Raw genomic sequence first — 15,643 nt, forward strand, 5'->3', positions numbered from 1 at the left:
GATTTAATGCAGTAAACAGCTATGTTACTCTTTCTAGGGTGAAAATATGCAACAATCTAATGCGTTTGACTAATTATAAGTGTTCAGGTTTAATTTGGAGTGGTTAGACAACACTTATACCTATTTTGTTCCAAAACAGGCATAAAACGAGAAAACAGGCTAAAACCGAGTAAACATTAATTCGAAGTAGTAAACAGATTTGTTTGTGTTTCTAGTGTAAAAATGTGTGACAATCCAATGCATTTAACTATTTGTAAGAGTTCGGAAGGAATTTGGAGTGTTTAGACAACGGTTATACCCATTTTGTCCCAAAACAGGCTAAACCAGAGAAAACATTGATTTAAAGCAGTAAACAGCTATGTTACTCTTTCTAGGGTGAAAGTATGTAACAATCTAATGTGTTTGACTAATTATAAGAGTTCGGGTTTAATTTGGAGTGTTTAGACAACACTTATACCTATTTTGTTCCAAAACAGGCATAAAACGAGAAAACAGGCTAAAACCGAGTAAACATTAATTCAAAGTAGTAAACAGATTTGTTTGTGTTTCTAGTGTAAAAATGTGTGACAATCCAATGCATTTAACTATTTGTAAGAGTTCGGAAGGAATTTGGAGTGTTTAGACAACAATTATACCCATTTTGTCCCAAAACAGGCTAAACCAGAGAAAACATTGATTTAAAGCAGTAAACAGCTATGTTGCTCTTTCTAGGGTGAAAGTATGCAACAATCTAATGCATTTGACTAATTATAAGAGTTCGGGTTTAATTTGGAGTGTTTAGACAACACTTATACCTATTTTGTTCCAAAACAGGCTTAAAACGAGAAAACAGGCTAAAACCGAGAAAACATTAATTCGAAGCAGTAAACAGTTTTGTTTGTGTTTCTAGTGTCAAAATGTGTGACAATCCAATGAATTTAACTAATTGTAAGAGTTCGGGAGGAATTTGGAGTGTTTAGACAACAATTATACCCATTTTGTCCCAAAACAGGCTAAACCCGAGAAAACATTGATTTAATGCAGTAAACAGCTATGTTACTCTTTCTAGGGTGAAAATATGCAACAATCTAATGCGTTTGACTAATTATAAGAGTTCGGGTTTAATTTGGAGTGTTTAGACAACACTTATACCTATTTTGTTCCAAAAGAGGCTTAAAACGAGAAAACAGGCTAAAACCGAGAAAACATTAATTCAAAGCAGTAAACAGTTTTGTTTGTGTTTCTAGTGTCAAAATGTGTGACGATCCAATGCATTTAACTAATTGTAAGAGTTCGGGAGGAATTTGGAGTGTTTAGACAACAATTATACCCATTTTGTCCCGAAACAGGCTAAACCCGAGAAAACATTGATTTAAAGCAGTAAACAGCTATGTTACTCTTTCTAGGGTGAAAATATGCAACAATCTAATGCGTTTGACTAATTATAAGTGTTCAGGTTTAATTTGGAGTGGTTAGACAACACTTATACCTATTTTGTTCCAAAACAGGCATAAAACGAGAAAACAGGCTAAAACCGAGTAAACATTAATTCGAAGTAGTAAACAGATTTGTTTGTGTTTCTAGTGTAAAAAAGTGTGACAATCCAATGCATTTAACTATTTGTAAGAGTTCGGAAGGAATTTGGAGTGTTTAGACAACAATTATACCCATTTTGTCCCAAAACAGGCTAAACCAGAGAAAACATTGATTTAAAGCAGTAAACAGCTATGTTGCTCTTTCTAGGGTGAAAGTATGCAACAATCTAATGCGTTTGACTAATTATAAGAGTTCGGGTTTAATTTGGAGTGTTTAGACAACACTTATACCTATTTTGTTCCAAAATAGGCTTAAAACGAGAAAACAGGCTAAAACCGAGAAAACATTAATTCAAAGCAGTAAACAGTTTTGTTTGTGTTTCTAGTGTCAAAATGTGTGACAATCCAATGAATTTAACTAACTGTAAGAGTTCGGGAGGAATTTGGAGTGTTTAGACAACAATTATACCCATTTTGTCCCAAAACAGGCTAAACCCGAGAAAACATTGATTTAAAGCAGTAAACAGCTATGTTGCTCTTTCTAGGGTGAAAGTATGCAACAATCTAATGCGTTTGACTAATTATAAGAGTTCGGGTTTAATTTGGAGTGTTTAGACAACACTTATACCTATTTTGTTCCAAAATAGGCTTAAAACGAGAAAACAGGCTAAAACCGAGAAAACATTAATTCAAAGCAGTAAACAGTTTTGTTTGTGTTTCTAGTGTCAAAATGTGTGACAATCCAATGAATTTAACTAACTGTAAGAGTTCGGGAGGAATTTGGATTGTTTAGACAACAATTATACCCATTTTATCCCAAAACAAGCTAAAACTGAGAAAACATTGATTTAAAGCAGTAAACAGCTATGTTACTCTTTCTAGGGTGAAAGTATGTAACAATCTAATGTGTTTGACTAATTATAAGAGTTCGGGTTTAATTTGGAGTGTTTAGACAACACTTATACCTATTTTGTTCCAAAACAGGCATAAAACGAGAAAACAGGCTAAAACCGAGTAAACATTAATTCAAAGTAGTAAACAGATTTGTTTGTGTTTCTAGTGTAAAAATGTGTGACAATCCAATGCATTTAACTATTTGTAAGAGTTCGGAAGGAATTTAGAGTGTTTAGACAACAATTATACCCATTTTATCCCAAAACAAGCTAAAACTGAGAAAACATTGATTTAAAGCAGTAAACAGCTATGTTGCTCTTTCTAGGGTGAAAGTATGCAACAATCTAATGCATTTGACTAATTATAAGAGTTCGGGTTTAATTTGGAATGTTTAGACAACACTTATACCTATTTTGTTCCAAAACAGGCTTAAAACGAGAAAACAGGCTAAAACCGAGAAAACATTAATTCGAAGCAGTAAACAGTTTTGTTTGTGTTTCTAGTGTCAAAATGTGTGACAATCCAATGAATTTAACTAATTGTAAGAGTTGGGGAGGAATTTGGAGTGTTTAGACAACAATTATACCCATTTTGTCCCAAAACAGGCTAAACCCGAGAAAACATTGATTTAATGCAGTAAACAGCTATGTTACTCTTTCTAGGGTGAAAATATGCAACAATCTAATGCGTTTGACTAATTATAAGTGTTCAGGTTTAATTTGGAGTGGTTAGACAACACTTATACCTATTTTGTTCCAAAACAGGCATAAAACGAGAAAACAGGCTAAAACCGAGTAAACATTAATTCGAAGTAGTAAACAGATTTGTTTGTGTTTCTAGTGTAAAAATGTGTGACAATCCAATGCATTTAACTATTTGTAAGAGTTCGGAAGGAATTTGGAGTGTTTAGACAACGGTTATACCCATTTTGTCCCAAAACAGGCTAAACCAGAGAAAACATTGATTTAAAGCAGTAAACAGCTATGTTACTCTTTCTAGGGTGAAAGTATGTAACAATCTAATGTGTTTGACTAATTATAAGAGTTCGGGTTTAATTTGGAGTGTTTAGACAACACTTATACCTATTTTGTTCCAAAACAGGCATAAAACGAGAAAACAGGCTAAAACCGAGTAAACATTAATTCAAAGTAGTAAACAGATTTGTTTGTGTTTCTAGTGTAAAAATGTGTGACAATCCAATGCATTTAACTATTTGTAAGAGTTCGGAAGGAATTTGGAGTGTTTAGACAACAATTATACCCATTTTGTCCCAAAACAGGCTAAACCAGAGAAAACATTGATTTAAAGCAGTAAACAGCTATGTTGCTCTTTCTAGGGTGAAAGTATGCAACAATCTAATGCGTTTGACTAATTATAAGAGTTCGGGTTTAATTTGGAGTGTTTAGACAACACTTATACCTATTTTGTTCCAAAATAGGCTTAAAACGAGAAAACAGGCTAAAACCGAGAAAACATTAATTCAAAGCAGTAAACAGTTTTGTTTGTGTTTCTAGTGTCAAAATGTGTGACAATCCAATGAATTTAACTAACTGTAAGAGTTCGGGAGGAATTTGGAGTGTTTAGACAACAATTATACCCATTTTGTCCCAAAACAGGCTAAACCCGAGAAAACATTGATTTAAAGCAGTAAACAGCTATGTTACTCTTTCTAGGGTGAAAATATGCAACAATCTAATGCGTTTGACTAATTATAAGTGTTCGGGTTTAATTTGGAGTGTTTAGACAACACTTATACCTATTTTGTTCCAAAACAGGCTTAAAACGAGAAAACAGGCTAAAACCGCGAAAACATTGATTTAAAGCAGTAAACAGCTTTGTTTGTGTTTCTGGGGTCAACATGTGTGACAATCGAATGCATTTGACTAATTGTAAGAGTTCGGGATGAATTTGGAGTGTTTAGACAACAATTATACTCATTTTGTCCCAAAACAGGCTAAACCCAAGAAAACATTGATTTAAAGCGGTAAACAGCTATGTTACTCTTTCTAGGGTGAAAATATGCAACAATCTAATGCGTTTGACTAATTATAAGAGTTCGGGTTTAATTTGGAGTGTTTAGACAACACTTATACCTATTTTGTTCCAAAATAGGCTTAAAACGAGAAAACAGGCTAAAATCGAGAAAACATTAATTCAAAGCAGAAAAAAGCTTTGTTTGTGTTTCTAGTGTCAAAATGTGTGACGATCCAATGCATTTAACTAATTGTAAAGGTTCGGGAGGAATTTGGATTGTTTAGACAACAATTATACCCATTTTATCCCAAAACAAGCTAAAACTGAGAAAACATTGATTTAAAGCAGTAAACAGCTATGTTACTCTTTCTAGGGTGAAAGTATGTAACAATCTAATGTGTTTGACTAATTATAAGAGTTCGGGTTTAATTTGGAGTGTTTAGACAACACTTATACCTATTTTGTTCCAAAACAGGCATAAAACGAGAAAACAGGCTAAAACCGAGTAAACATTAATTCAAAGTAGTAAACAGATTTGTTTGTGTTTCTAGTGTAAAAATGTGTGACAATCCAATGCATTTAACTATTTGTAAGAGTTCAGAAGGAATTTAGAGTGTTTAGACAACAATTATACCCATTTTATCCCAAAACAAGCTAAAACTGAGAAAACATTGATTTAAAGCAGTAAACAGCTATGTTGCTCTTTCTAGGGTGAAAGTATGCAACAATCTAATGCATTTGACTAATTATAAGAGTTCGGGTTTAATTTGGAGTGTTTAGACAACACTTATACCTATTTTGTTCCAAAACAGGCTTAAAACGAGAAAACAGGCTAAAACCGAGAAAACATTAATTCGAAGCAGTAAACAGTTTTGTTTGTGTTTCTAGTGTCAAAATGTGTGACAATCCAATGAATTTAACTAATTGTAAGAGTTGGGGAGGAATTTGGAGTGTTTAGACAACAATTATACCCATTTTGTCCCAAAACAGGCTAAACCCGAGAAAACATTGATTTAATGCAGTAAACAGCTATGTTACTCTTTCTAGGGTGAAAATATGCAACAATCTAATGCGTTTGACTAATTATAAGTGTTCAGGTTTAATTTGGAGTGGTTAGACAACACTTATACCTATTTTGTTCCAAAACAGGCATAAAACGAGAAAACAGGCTAAAACCGAGTAAACATTAATTCGAAGTAGTAAACAGATTTGTTTGTGTTTCTAGTGTAAAAATGTGTGACAATCCAATGCATTTAACTATTTGTAAGAGTTCGGAAGGAATTTGGAGTGTTTAGACAACAATTATACCCATTTTGTCCCAAAACAGGCTAAACCAGAGAAAACATTGATTTAAAGCAGTAAACAGCTATGTTGCTCTTTCTAGGGTGAAAGTATGCAACAATCTAATGCGTTTGACTAATTATAAGAGTTCGGGTTTAATTTGGAGTGTTTAGACAACACTTATACCTATTTTGTTCCAAAATAGGCTTAAAACGAGAAAACAGGCTAAAACCGCGAAAACATTGATTAAAAGCAGTAAACAGCTTTGTTTGTGTTTCTGGGGTCAACATGTGTGACAATCGAATGCATTTGACTAATTGTAAGAGTTCGGGATGAATTTGGAGTGTTTAGACAACAATTATACTCATTTTGTCCCGAAACAGGCTAAACCCAAGAAAACATTGATTTAAAGCAGTAAACAGTTATGTTACTCTTTCTAGGGTGAAAATATGCAACAATCTAATGCGTTTGACTAATTATAAGTGTTTGGGTTTAATTTGGAGTGTTTAGACAACACTTATACCTATTTTGTTCCAAAACAGGCATAAAACGAGAAAACAGGCTAAAACCGAGTAAACATTAATTCGAAGTAGTAAACAGATTTGTTTGTGTTTCTAGTGTAAAAATGTGTGACAATCCAATGCATTTAACTATTTGTAAGAGTTCGGAAGGAATTTGGAGTGTTTAGACAACAGTTATACCCATTTTGTCCCAAAACAGGCTAAACCAGAGAAAACATTGATTTAAAGCAGTAAACAGCTATGTTGCTCTTTCTAGGGTGAAAGTATGCAACAATCTAATGCGTTTGACTAATTATGAGAGTTCGGGTTTAATTTGGAGTGTTTAGACAACACTTATACCTATTTTGTTCCAAAATAGGCTTAAAACGAGAAAACAAGCTAAAACCGAGAAAACATTAATTCGAAGCAGTAAACAGTTTTGTTTGTGTTTCTAGTGTCAAAATGTGTGACAATCCAATGAATTTAACTAACTGTAAGAGTTCGGGAGGAATTTGGAGTGTTTAGACAACAATTATACTCATTTTGTCCCAAAACAGGCTAAACCCGAGAAAACATTGATTTAAAGCAGTAAACAGCTATGTTACTCTTTCTAGGGTGAAAATATGCAACAATCTAATGCGTTTGACTAATTATAAGTGTTCGGGTTTAATTTGGAGTGTTTAGACAACACTTATACCTATTTTGTTCCAAAATAGGCTTAAAACGAGAAAACAGGCTAAAACCGCGAAAACATTGATTAAAAGCAGTAAACAGCTTTGTTTGTGTTTCTGGGGTCAACATGTGTGACAATCGAATGCATTTGACTAATTGTAAGAGTTCGGGATGAATTTGGAGTGTTTAGACAACAATTATACTCATTTTGTCCCAAAACATGCTAAACCCAAGAAAACATTGATTTAAAGCGGTAAACAGCTATGTTACTCTTTCTAGGGTGAAAATATGCAACAATCTAATGCGTTTGACTAATTATAAGAGTTCGGGTTTAATTTGGAGTGTTTAGACAACACTTATACCTATTTTGTTCCAAAATAGGCTTAAAACGAGAAAACAGGCTAAAATCGAGAAAACATTAATTCAAAGCAGAAAAAAGCTTTGTTTGTGTTTCTAGTGTCAAAATGTGTGACAATCCAATGCATTTAACTAATTGTAAATGTTCGGGAGGAATTTGGATTGTTTAGACAACAATTATACCCATTTTATCCCAAAACAAGCTAAAACTGAGAAAACATTGATTTAAAGCAGTAAACAGCTATGTTACTCTTTCTAGGGTGAAAGTATGTAACAATCTAATGTGTTTGACTAATTATAAGAGTTCGGGTTTAATTTGGAGTGTTTAGACAACACTTATACCTATTTTGTTCCAAAACAGGCATAAAACGAGAAAACAGGCTAAAACTGAGTAAACATTAATTCAAAGTAGTAAACAGATTTGTTTGTGTTTCTAGTGTAAAAATGTGTGACAATCCAATGCATTTAACTATTTGTAAGAGTTCGGAAGGAATTTGGAGTGTTTAGACAACAATTATACCCATTTTGTCCCAAAACAGGCTAAACCAGAGAAAACATTGATTTAAAGCAGTAAACAGCTATGTTGCTCTTTCTAGGGTGAAAGTATGCAACAATCTAATGCGTTTGACTAATTATAAGAGTTCGGGTTTAATTTGGAGTGTTTAGACAACACTTATACCTATTTTGTTCCAAAATAGGCTTAAAACGAGAAAACAGGCTAAAACCGCGAAAACATTGATTAAAAGCAGTAAACAGCTTTGTTTGTGTTTCTGGGGTCAACATGTGTGACAATCGAATGCATTTGACTAATTGTAAGAGTTCGGGATGAATTTGGAGTGTTTAGACAACAATTATACTCATTTTGTCCCAAAACAGGCTAAACCCAAGAAAACATTGATTTAAAGCGGTAAACAGCTATGTTACTCTTTCTAGGGTGAAAATATGCAACAATCTAATGCGTTTGACTAATTATAAGAGTTCGGGTTTAATTTGGAGTGTTTAGACAACACTTATACCTATTTTGTTCCAAAATAGGCTTAAAACGAGAAAACAGGCTAAAACCGCGAAAACATTGATTAAAAGCAGTAAACAGCTTTGTTTGTGTTTCTGGGGTCAACATGTGTGACAATCGAATGCATTTGACTAATTGTAAGAGTTCGGGATGAATTTGGAGTGTTTAGACAACAATTATACTCATTTTGTCCCAAAACAGGCTAAACCCAAGAAAACATTGATTTAAAGCGGTAAACAGCTATGTTACTCTTTCTAGGGTGAAAATATGCAACAATCTAATGCGTTTGACTAATTATAAGAGTTCGGGTTTAATTTGGAGTGTTTAGACAACACTTATACCTATTTTGTTCCAAAATAGGCTTAAAACGAGAAAACAGGCTAAAATCGAGAAAACATTAATTCAAAGAAGAAAAAAGCTTTGTTTGTGTTTCTAGTGTCAAAATGTGTGACAATCCAATGCATTTAACTAATTGTAAATGTTCGGGAGGAATTTGGATTGTTTAGACAACAATTATACCCATTTTATCCCAAAACAAGCTAAAACTGAGAAAACATTGATTTAAAGCAGTAAACAGCTATGTTACTCTTTCTAGGGTGAAAGTATGTAACAATCTAATGTGTTTGACTAATTATAAGAGTTCGGGTTTAATTTGGAGTGTTTAGACAACACTTATACCTATTTTGTTCCAAAGCAGGCATAAAACGAGAAAACAGGCTAAAACTGAGTAAACATTAATTCAAAGTAGTAAACAGATTTGTGTGTGTTTCTAGTGTAAAAATGTGTGACAATCCAATGCATTTAACTATTTGTAAGAGTTCGGAAGGAATTTGGAGTGTTTAGACAACAATTATACCCATTTTGTCCCAAAACAGGCTAAACCAGAGAAAACATTGATTTAAAGCAGTAAACAGCTATGTTGCTCTTTCTAGGGTGAAAGTATGCAACAATCTAATGCGTTTAACTAATTATAAGAGTTCGGGTTTAATTTGGAGTGTTTAGACAACACTTATACCTATTTTGTTCCAAAATAGGCTTAAAACGAGAAAACAGGCTAAAACCGCGAAAACATTGATTAAAAGCAGTAAACAGCTTTGTTTGTGTTTCTGGGGTCAACATGTGTGACAATCGAATGCATTTGACTAATTGTAAGAGTTCGGGATGAATTTGGAGTGTTTAGACAACAATTATACTCATTTTGTCCCAAAACAGGCTAAACCCAAGAAAACATTGATTTAAAGCGGTAAACAGCTATGTTACTCTTTCTAGGGTGAAAATATGCAACAATCTAATGCGTTTGACTAATTATAAGAGTTCGGGTTTAATTTGGAGTGTTTAGACAACACTTATACCTATTTTGTTCCAAAATAGGCTTAAAACGAGAAAACAGGCTAAAATCGAGAAAACATTAATTCAAAGCAGAAAAAAGCTTTGTTTGTGTTTCTAGTGTCAAAATGTGTGACAATCCAATGCATTTAACTAATTGTAAAGGTTCGGGAGGAATTTGGATTGTTTAGACAACAATTATATCCATTTTATCCCAAAACAAGCTAAAACTGAGAAAACATTGATTTAAAGCAGTAAACAGCTATGTTACTCTTTCTAGGGTGAAAGTATGTAACAATCTAATGTGTTTGACTAATTATAAGAGTTCGGGTTTAATTTGGAGTGTTTAGACAACACTTATACCTATTTTGTTCCAAAACAGGCATAAAACGAGAAAACAGGCTAAAACTGAGTAAACATTAATTCAAAGTAGTAAACAGATTTGTTTGTGTTTCTAGTGTAAAAATGTGTGACAATCCAATGCATTTAACTATTTGTAAGAGTTCGGAAGGAATTTGGAGTGTTTAGACAACAATTATACCCATTTTGTCCCAACACAGGCTAAACCAGAGAAAACATTGATTTAAAGCAGTAAACAGCTATGTTGCTCTTTCTAGGGTGAAAGTATGCAACAATCTAATGCATTTGACTAATTATAAGAGTTCGGGTTTAATTTGGAGTGTTTAGACAACACTTATACCTATTTTGTTCCAAAACAGGCTTAAAACGAGAAAACAGGCTAAAACCGAGAAAACATTAATTCGAAGCAGTAAACAGTTTTGTTTGTGTTTCTAGTGTCAAAATGTGTGACAATCCAATGAATTTAACTAATTGTAAGAGTTCGGGAGGAATTTGGAGTGTTTAGACAACAATTATACCCATTTTGTCCCAAAATAGGCTAAACCCGAGAAAACATTGATTTAATGCAGTAAACAGCTATGTTACTCTTTCTAGGGTGAAAATATGCAACAATCTAATGCGTTTGACTAATTATAAGTGTTCAGGTTTAATTTGGAGTGGTTAGACAACACTTATACCTATTTTGTTCCAAAACAGGCATAAAACGAGAAAACAGGCTAAAACTGAGTAAACATTAATTCGAATTAGTAAACAGATTTGTTTGTGTTTCTAGTGTAAAAATGTGTGACAATCCAATGCATTTAACTATTTGTAAGAGTTCGGAAGGAATTTGGAGTGTTTAGACAACAGTTATACCCATTTTGTACCAAAACAGGCTAAACCAGAGAAAACATTGATTTAAAGCAGTAAACAGCTATGTTGCTCTTTCTAGGGTGAAAGTATGCAACAATCTAATGCGTTTGACTAATTATAAGAGTTCGGGTTTAATTTGGAGTGTTTAGACAACACTTATACCTATTTTGTTCCAAAATAGGCTTAAAACGAGAAAACATGCTAAAACCGAGAAAACATTAATTCGAAGCAGTAAACAGTTTGGTTTGTGTTTCTAGTGTCAAAATGTGTGACAATCCAATGAATTTAACTAACTGTAAGAGTTCGGGAGGAATTTGGAGTGTTTAGACAACAATTATACCCATTTTGTCCCAAAACAGGCTAAACCCGAGAAAACATTGATTTAAAGCAGCAATCAGCTATGTTACTCTTTCTAGGGTGAAAATATGCAACAATCTAATGCGTTTGACTAATTATAAGTGTTCGGGTTTAATTTGGAGTGTTTAGACAACACTTATACCTATTTTGTTCCAAAACAGGCTTAAAACGAGAAAACAGGCTAAAACCGCGAAAACATTGATTAAAAGCAGTAAACAGCTTTGTTTGTGTTTCTGGGGTCAACATGTGTGACAATCGAATGCATTTGACTAATTGTAAGAGTTCGGGATGAATTTGGAGTGTTTAGACAACAATTATACTCATTTTGTCCCAAAACAGGCTAAACCCAAGAAAACATTGATTTAAAGCGGTAAACAGCTATGTTACTCTTTCTAGGGTGAAAGTATGCAACAATCTAATGCGTTTGACTAATTATAAGAGTTCGGGTTTAATTTGGAGTGTTTAGACAACACTTATACCTATTTTGTTCCAAAATAGGCTTAAAACGAGAAAACAGGCTAAAATCGAGAAAACATTAATTCAAAGCAGAAAAAAGCTTTGTTTGTGTTTCTAGTGTCAAAATGTGTGACAATCCAATGCATTTAACTAATTGTAAAGGTTCGGGAGGAATTTGGATTGTTTAGACAACAATTATACCCATTTTATCCCAAAACAAGCTAAAACTGAGAAAACATTGATTTAAAGCAGTAAACAGCTATGTTACTCTTTCTAGGGTGAAAGTATGTAACAATCTAATGTGTTTGACTAATTATAAGAGTTCGGGTTTAATTTGGAGTGTTTAGACAACACTTATACCTATTTTGTTCCAAAATAGGCTTAAAACGAGAAAACAGGCTAAAATCGAGAAAACATTAATTCAAAGCAGAAAAAAGCTTTGTTTGTGTTTCTAGTGTCAAAATGTGTGACAATCCAATGCATTTAACTAATTGTAAATGGTTGGGAGGAATTTGGATTGTTTAGACAACAATTATACCCATTTTATCCCAAAACAAGCTAAAACTGAGAAAACATTGATTTAAAGCAGTAAACAGCTATGTTACTCTTTCTAGGGTGAAAGTATGTAACAATCTAATGTGTTTGACTAATTATAAGAGTTCGGGTTTAATTTGGAGTGTTTAGACAACACTTATACCTATTTTGTTCCAAAACAGGCATAAAACGAGAAAACAGGCTAAAACTGAGTAAACATTAATTCAAAGTAGTAAACAGATTTGTTTGTGTTTCTAGTGTAAAAATGTGTGACAATCCAATGCATTTAACTATTTGTAAGAGTTCGGAAGGAATTTGGAGTGTTTAGACAACAATTATACCCATTTTGTCCCAAAACAGGCTAAACCAGAGAAAACATTGATTTAAAGCAGTAAACAGCTATGTTGCTCTTTCTAGGGTGAAAGTATGCAACAATCTAATGCGTTTGACTAATTATAAGAGTTCGGGTTTAATTTGGAGTGTTTAGACAACACTTATACCTATTTTGTTCCAAAATAGGCTTAAAACGAGAAAACAGGCTAAAACCGCGAAAACATTGATTAAAAGCAGTAAACAGCTTTGTTTGTGTTTCTGGGGTCAACATGTGTGACAATCGAATGCATTTGACTAATTGTAAGAGTTCGGGATGAATTTGGAGTGTTTAGACAACAATTATACTCATTTTGTCCCGAAACAGGCTAAACCCAAGAAAACATTGATTTCAAGCAGTAAACAGTTATGTTACTCTTTCTAGGGTGAAAATATGCAACAATCTAATGCGTTTGACTAATTATAAGTGTTTGGGTTTAATTTGGAGTGTTTAGACAACACTTATACCTATTTTGTTCCAAAACAGGCATAAAACGAGAAAACAGGCTAAAACCGAGTAAACATTAATTCGAAGTAGTAAACAGATTTGTTTGTGTTTCTAGTGTAAAAATGTGTGACAATCCAATGCATTTAACTATTTGTAAGAGTTCGGAAGGAATTTGGAGTGTTTAGACAACAGTTATACCCATTTTGTCCCAAAACAGGCTAAACCAGAGAAAACATTGATTTAAAGCAGTAAACAGCTATGTTGCTCTTTCTAGGGTGAAAGTATGCAACAATCTAATGCGTTTGACTAATTATAAGAGTTCGGGTTTAATTTGGAGTGTTTAGACAACACTTATACCTATTTTGTTCCAAAATAGGCTTAAAACGAGAAAACAGGCTAAAACCGAGAAAACATTAATTCGAAGCAGTAAACAGTTTTGTTTGTGTTTCTAGTGTCAAAATGTGTGACAATCCAATGAATTTAACTAACTGTAAGAGTTCGGGAGGAATTTGGAGTGTTTAGACAACAATTATACCCATTTTGTCCCAAAACAGGCTAAACCCGAGAAAACATTGATTTAAAGCAGTAAACAGCTATGTTACTCTTTCTAGGGTGAAAATATGCAACAATCTAATGCGTTTGACTAATTATAAGTGTTCGGGTTTAATTTGGAGTGTTTAGACAACACTTATACCTATTTTGTTCCAAAATAGGCTTAAAACGAGAAAACAGGCTAAAACCGCGAAAACATTGATTAAAAGCAGTAAACAGCTTTGTTTGTGTTTCTGGGGTCAACATGTGTGACAATCGAATGCATTTGACTAATTGTAAGAGTTCGGGATGAATTTGGAGTGTTTAGACAACAATTATACTCATTTTGTCCCAAAACAGGCTAAACCCAAGAAAACATTGATTTAAAGCGGTAAACAGCTATGTTACTCTTTCTAGGGTGAAAATATGCAACAATCTAATGCGTTTGACTAATTATAAGAGTTCGGGTTTAATTTGGAGTGTTTAGACAACACTTATACCTATTTTGTTCCAAAATAGGCTTAAAACGAGAAAACAGGCTAAAATCGAGAAAACATTAATTCAAAGCAGAAAAAAGCTTTGTTTGTGTTTCTAGTGTCAAAATGTGTGACAATCCAATGCATTTAACTAATTGTAAAGGTTCGGGAGGAATTTGGATTGTTTAGACAACAATTATACCCATTTTATCCCAAAACAAGCTAAAACTGAGAAAACATTGATTTAAAGCAGTAAACAGCTATGTTACTCTTTCTAGGGTGAAAGTATGTAACAATCTAATGTGTTTGACTAATTATAAGAGTTCGGGTTTAATTTGGAGTGTTTAGACAACACTTATACCTATTTTGTTCCAAAACAGGCATAAAACGAGAAAACAGGCTAAAACTGAGTAAACATTAATTCAAAGTAGTAAACAGATTTGTTTGTGTTTCTAGTGTAAAAATGTGTGACAATCCAATGCATTTAACTATTTGTAAGAGTTCGGAAGGAATTTAGAGTGTTTAGACAACAATTATACCCATTTTGTCCCAAAACAGGCTAAACCAGAGAAAACATTGATTTAAAGCAGTAAACAGCTATGTTGCTCTTTCTAGGGTGAAAGTATGCAACAATGTAATGCGTTTGACTAATTATAAGAGTTCGGGTTTAATTTGGAGTGTTTAGACAACACTTATACCTATTTTGTTCCAAAATAGGCTTAAAACGAGAAAACAGGCTAAAATCGAGAAAACATTAATTCAAAGCAGAAAAAAGCTTTGTTTGTGTTTCTAGTGTCAAAATGTGTGACAATCCAATCCATTTAACTAATTGTAAAGGTTCGGGAGGAATTTGGAGTGTTTAGACAACAATTATACCCATTTTATCCCAAAACAAGCTAAAACTGAGAAAACATTGATTTAAAGCAGTAAACAGCTATGTTACTCTTTCTAGGGTGAAAGTATGTAACAATCTAATGTGTTTGACTAATTATAAGAGTTCGGGTTTAATTTGGAGTGTTTAGACAACACTTATACCTATTTTGTTCCAAAACAGGCATAAAACGAGAAAACAGGCTAAAACTGAGTAAACATTAATTCGAAGTAGTAAACAGATTTGTTTGTGTTTCTAGTGTAAAAATGTGTGACAATCCAATGCATTTAACTATTTGTAAGAGTTCGGAAGGAATTTGGAGTGTTTAGACAACAGTTATACCCATTTTGTCCCAAAACAGGCTAAACCAGAGAAAACATTGATTTAAAGCAGTAAACAGCTATGTTGCTCTTTCTAGGGTGAAAGTATGCAACAATCTAATGCGTTTGACTAATTATAAGAGTTCGGGTTTAATTTGGAGTGTTTAGACAACACTTATACCTATTTTGTTCCAAAATAGGCTTAAAACGAGAAAACAGGCTAAAACCGAGAAAACATTAATTCGAAGCAGTAAACAGTTTTGTTTGTGTTTCTAGTGTCAAAATGTGTGACAATCCAATGAATTTAACTAACTGTAAGAGTTCGGGAGGAATTTGGAGTGTTTAGACAACAATTATACCCATTTTGTCCCAAAACAGGCTAAACCCGAGAAAACATTGATTTAAAGCAGTAAACAGCTATGTTACTCTTTCTAGGGTGAAAATATGCAACAATCTAATGCGTTTGACTAATTATAAGTGTTCGGGTTTAATTTGGAGTGTTTAGACAACACTTATACCTATTTTGTTCCAAAATAGGC

The sequence above is a fragment of the Camelina sativa genome, chromosome 7, assembly GCF_030686135.1.
Source record: "Camelina sativa cultivar CO46 ecotype springtype chromosome 7, ASM3068613v1".
NCBI lineage: Eukaryota > Viridiplantae > Streptophyta > Magnoliopsida > Brassicales > Brassicaceae > Camelina > Camelina sativa.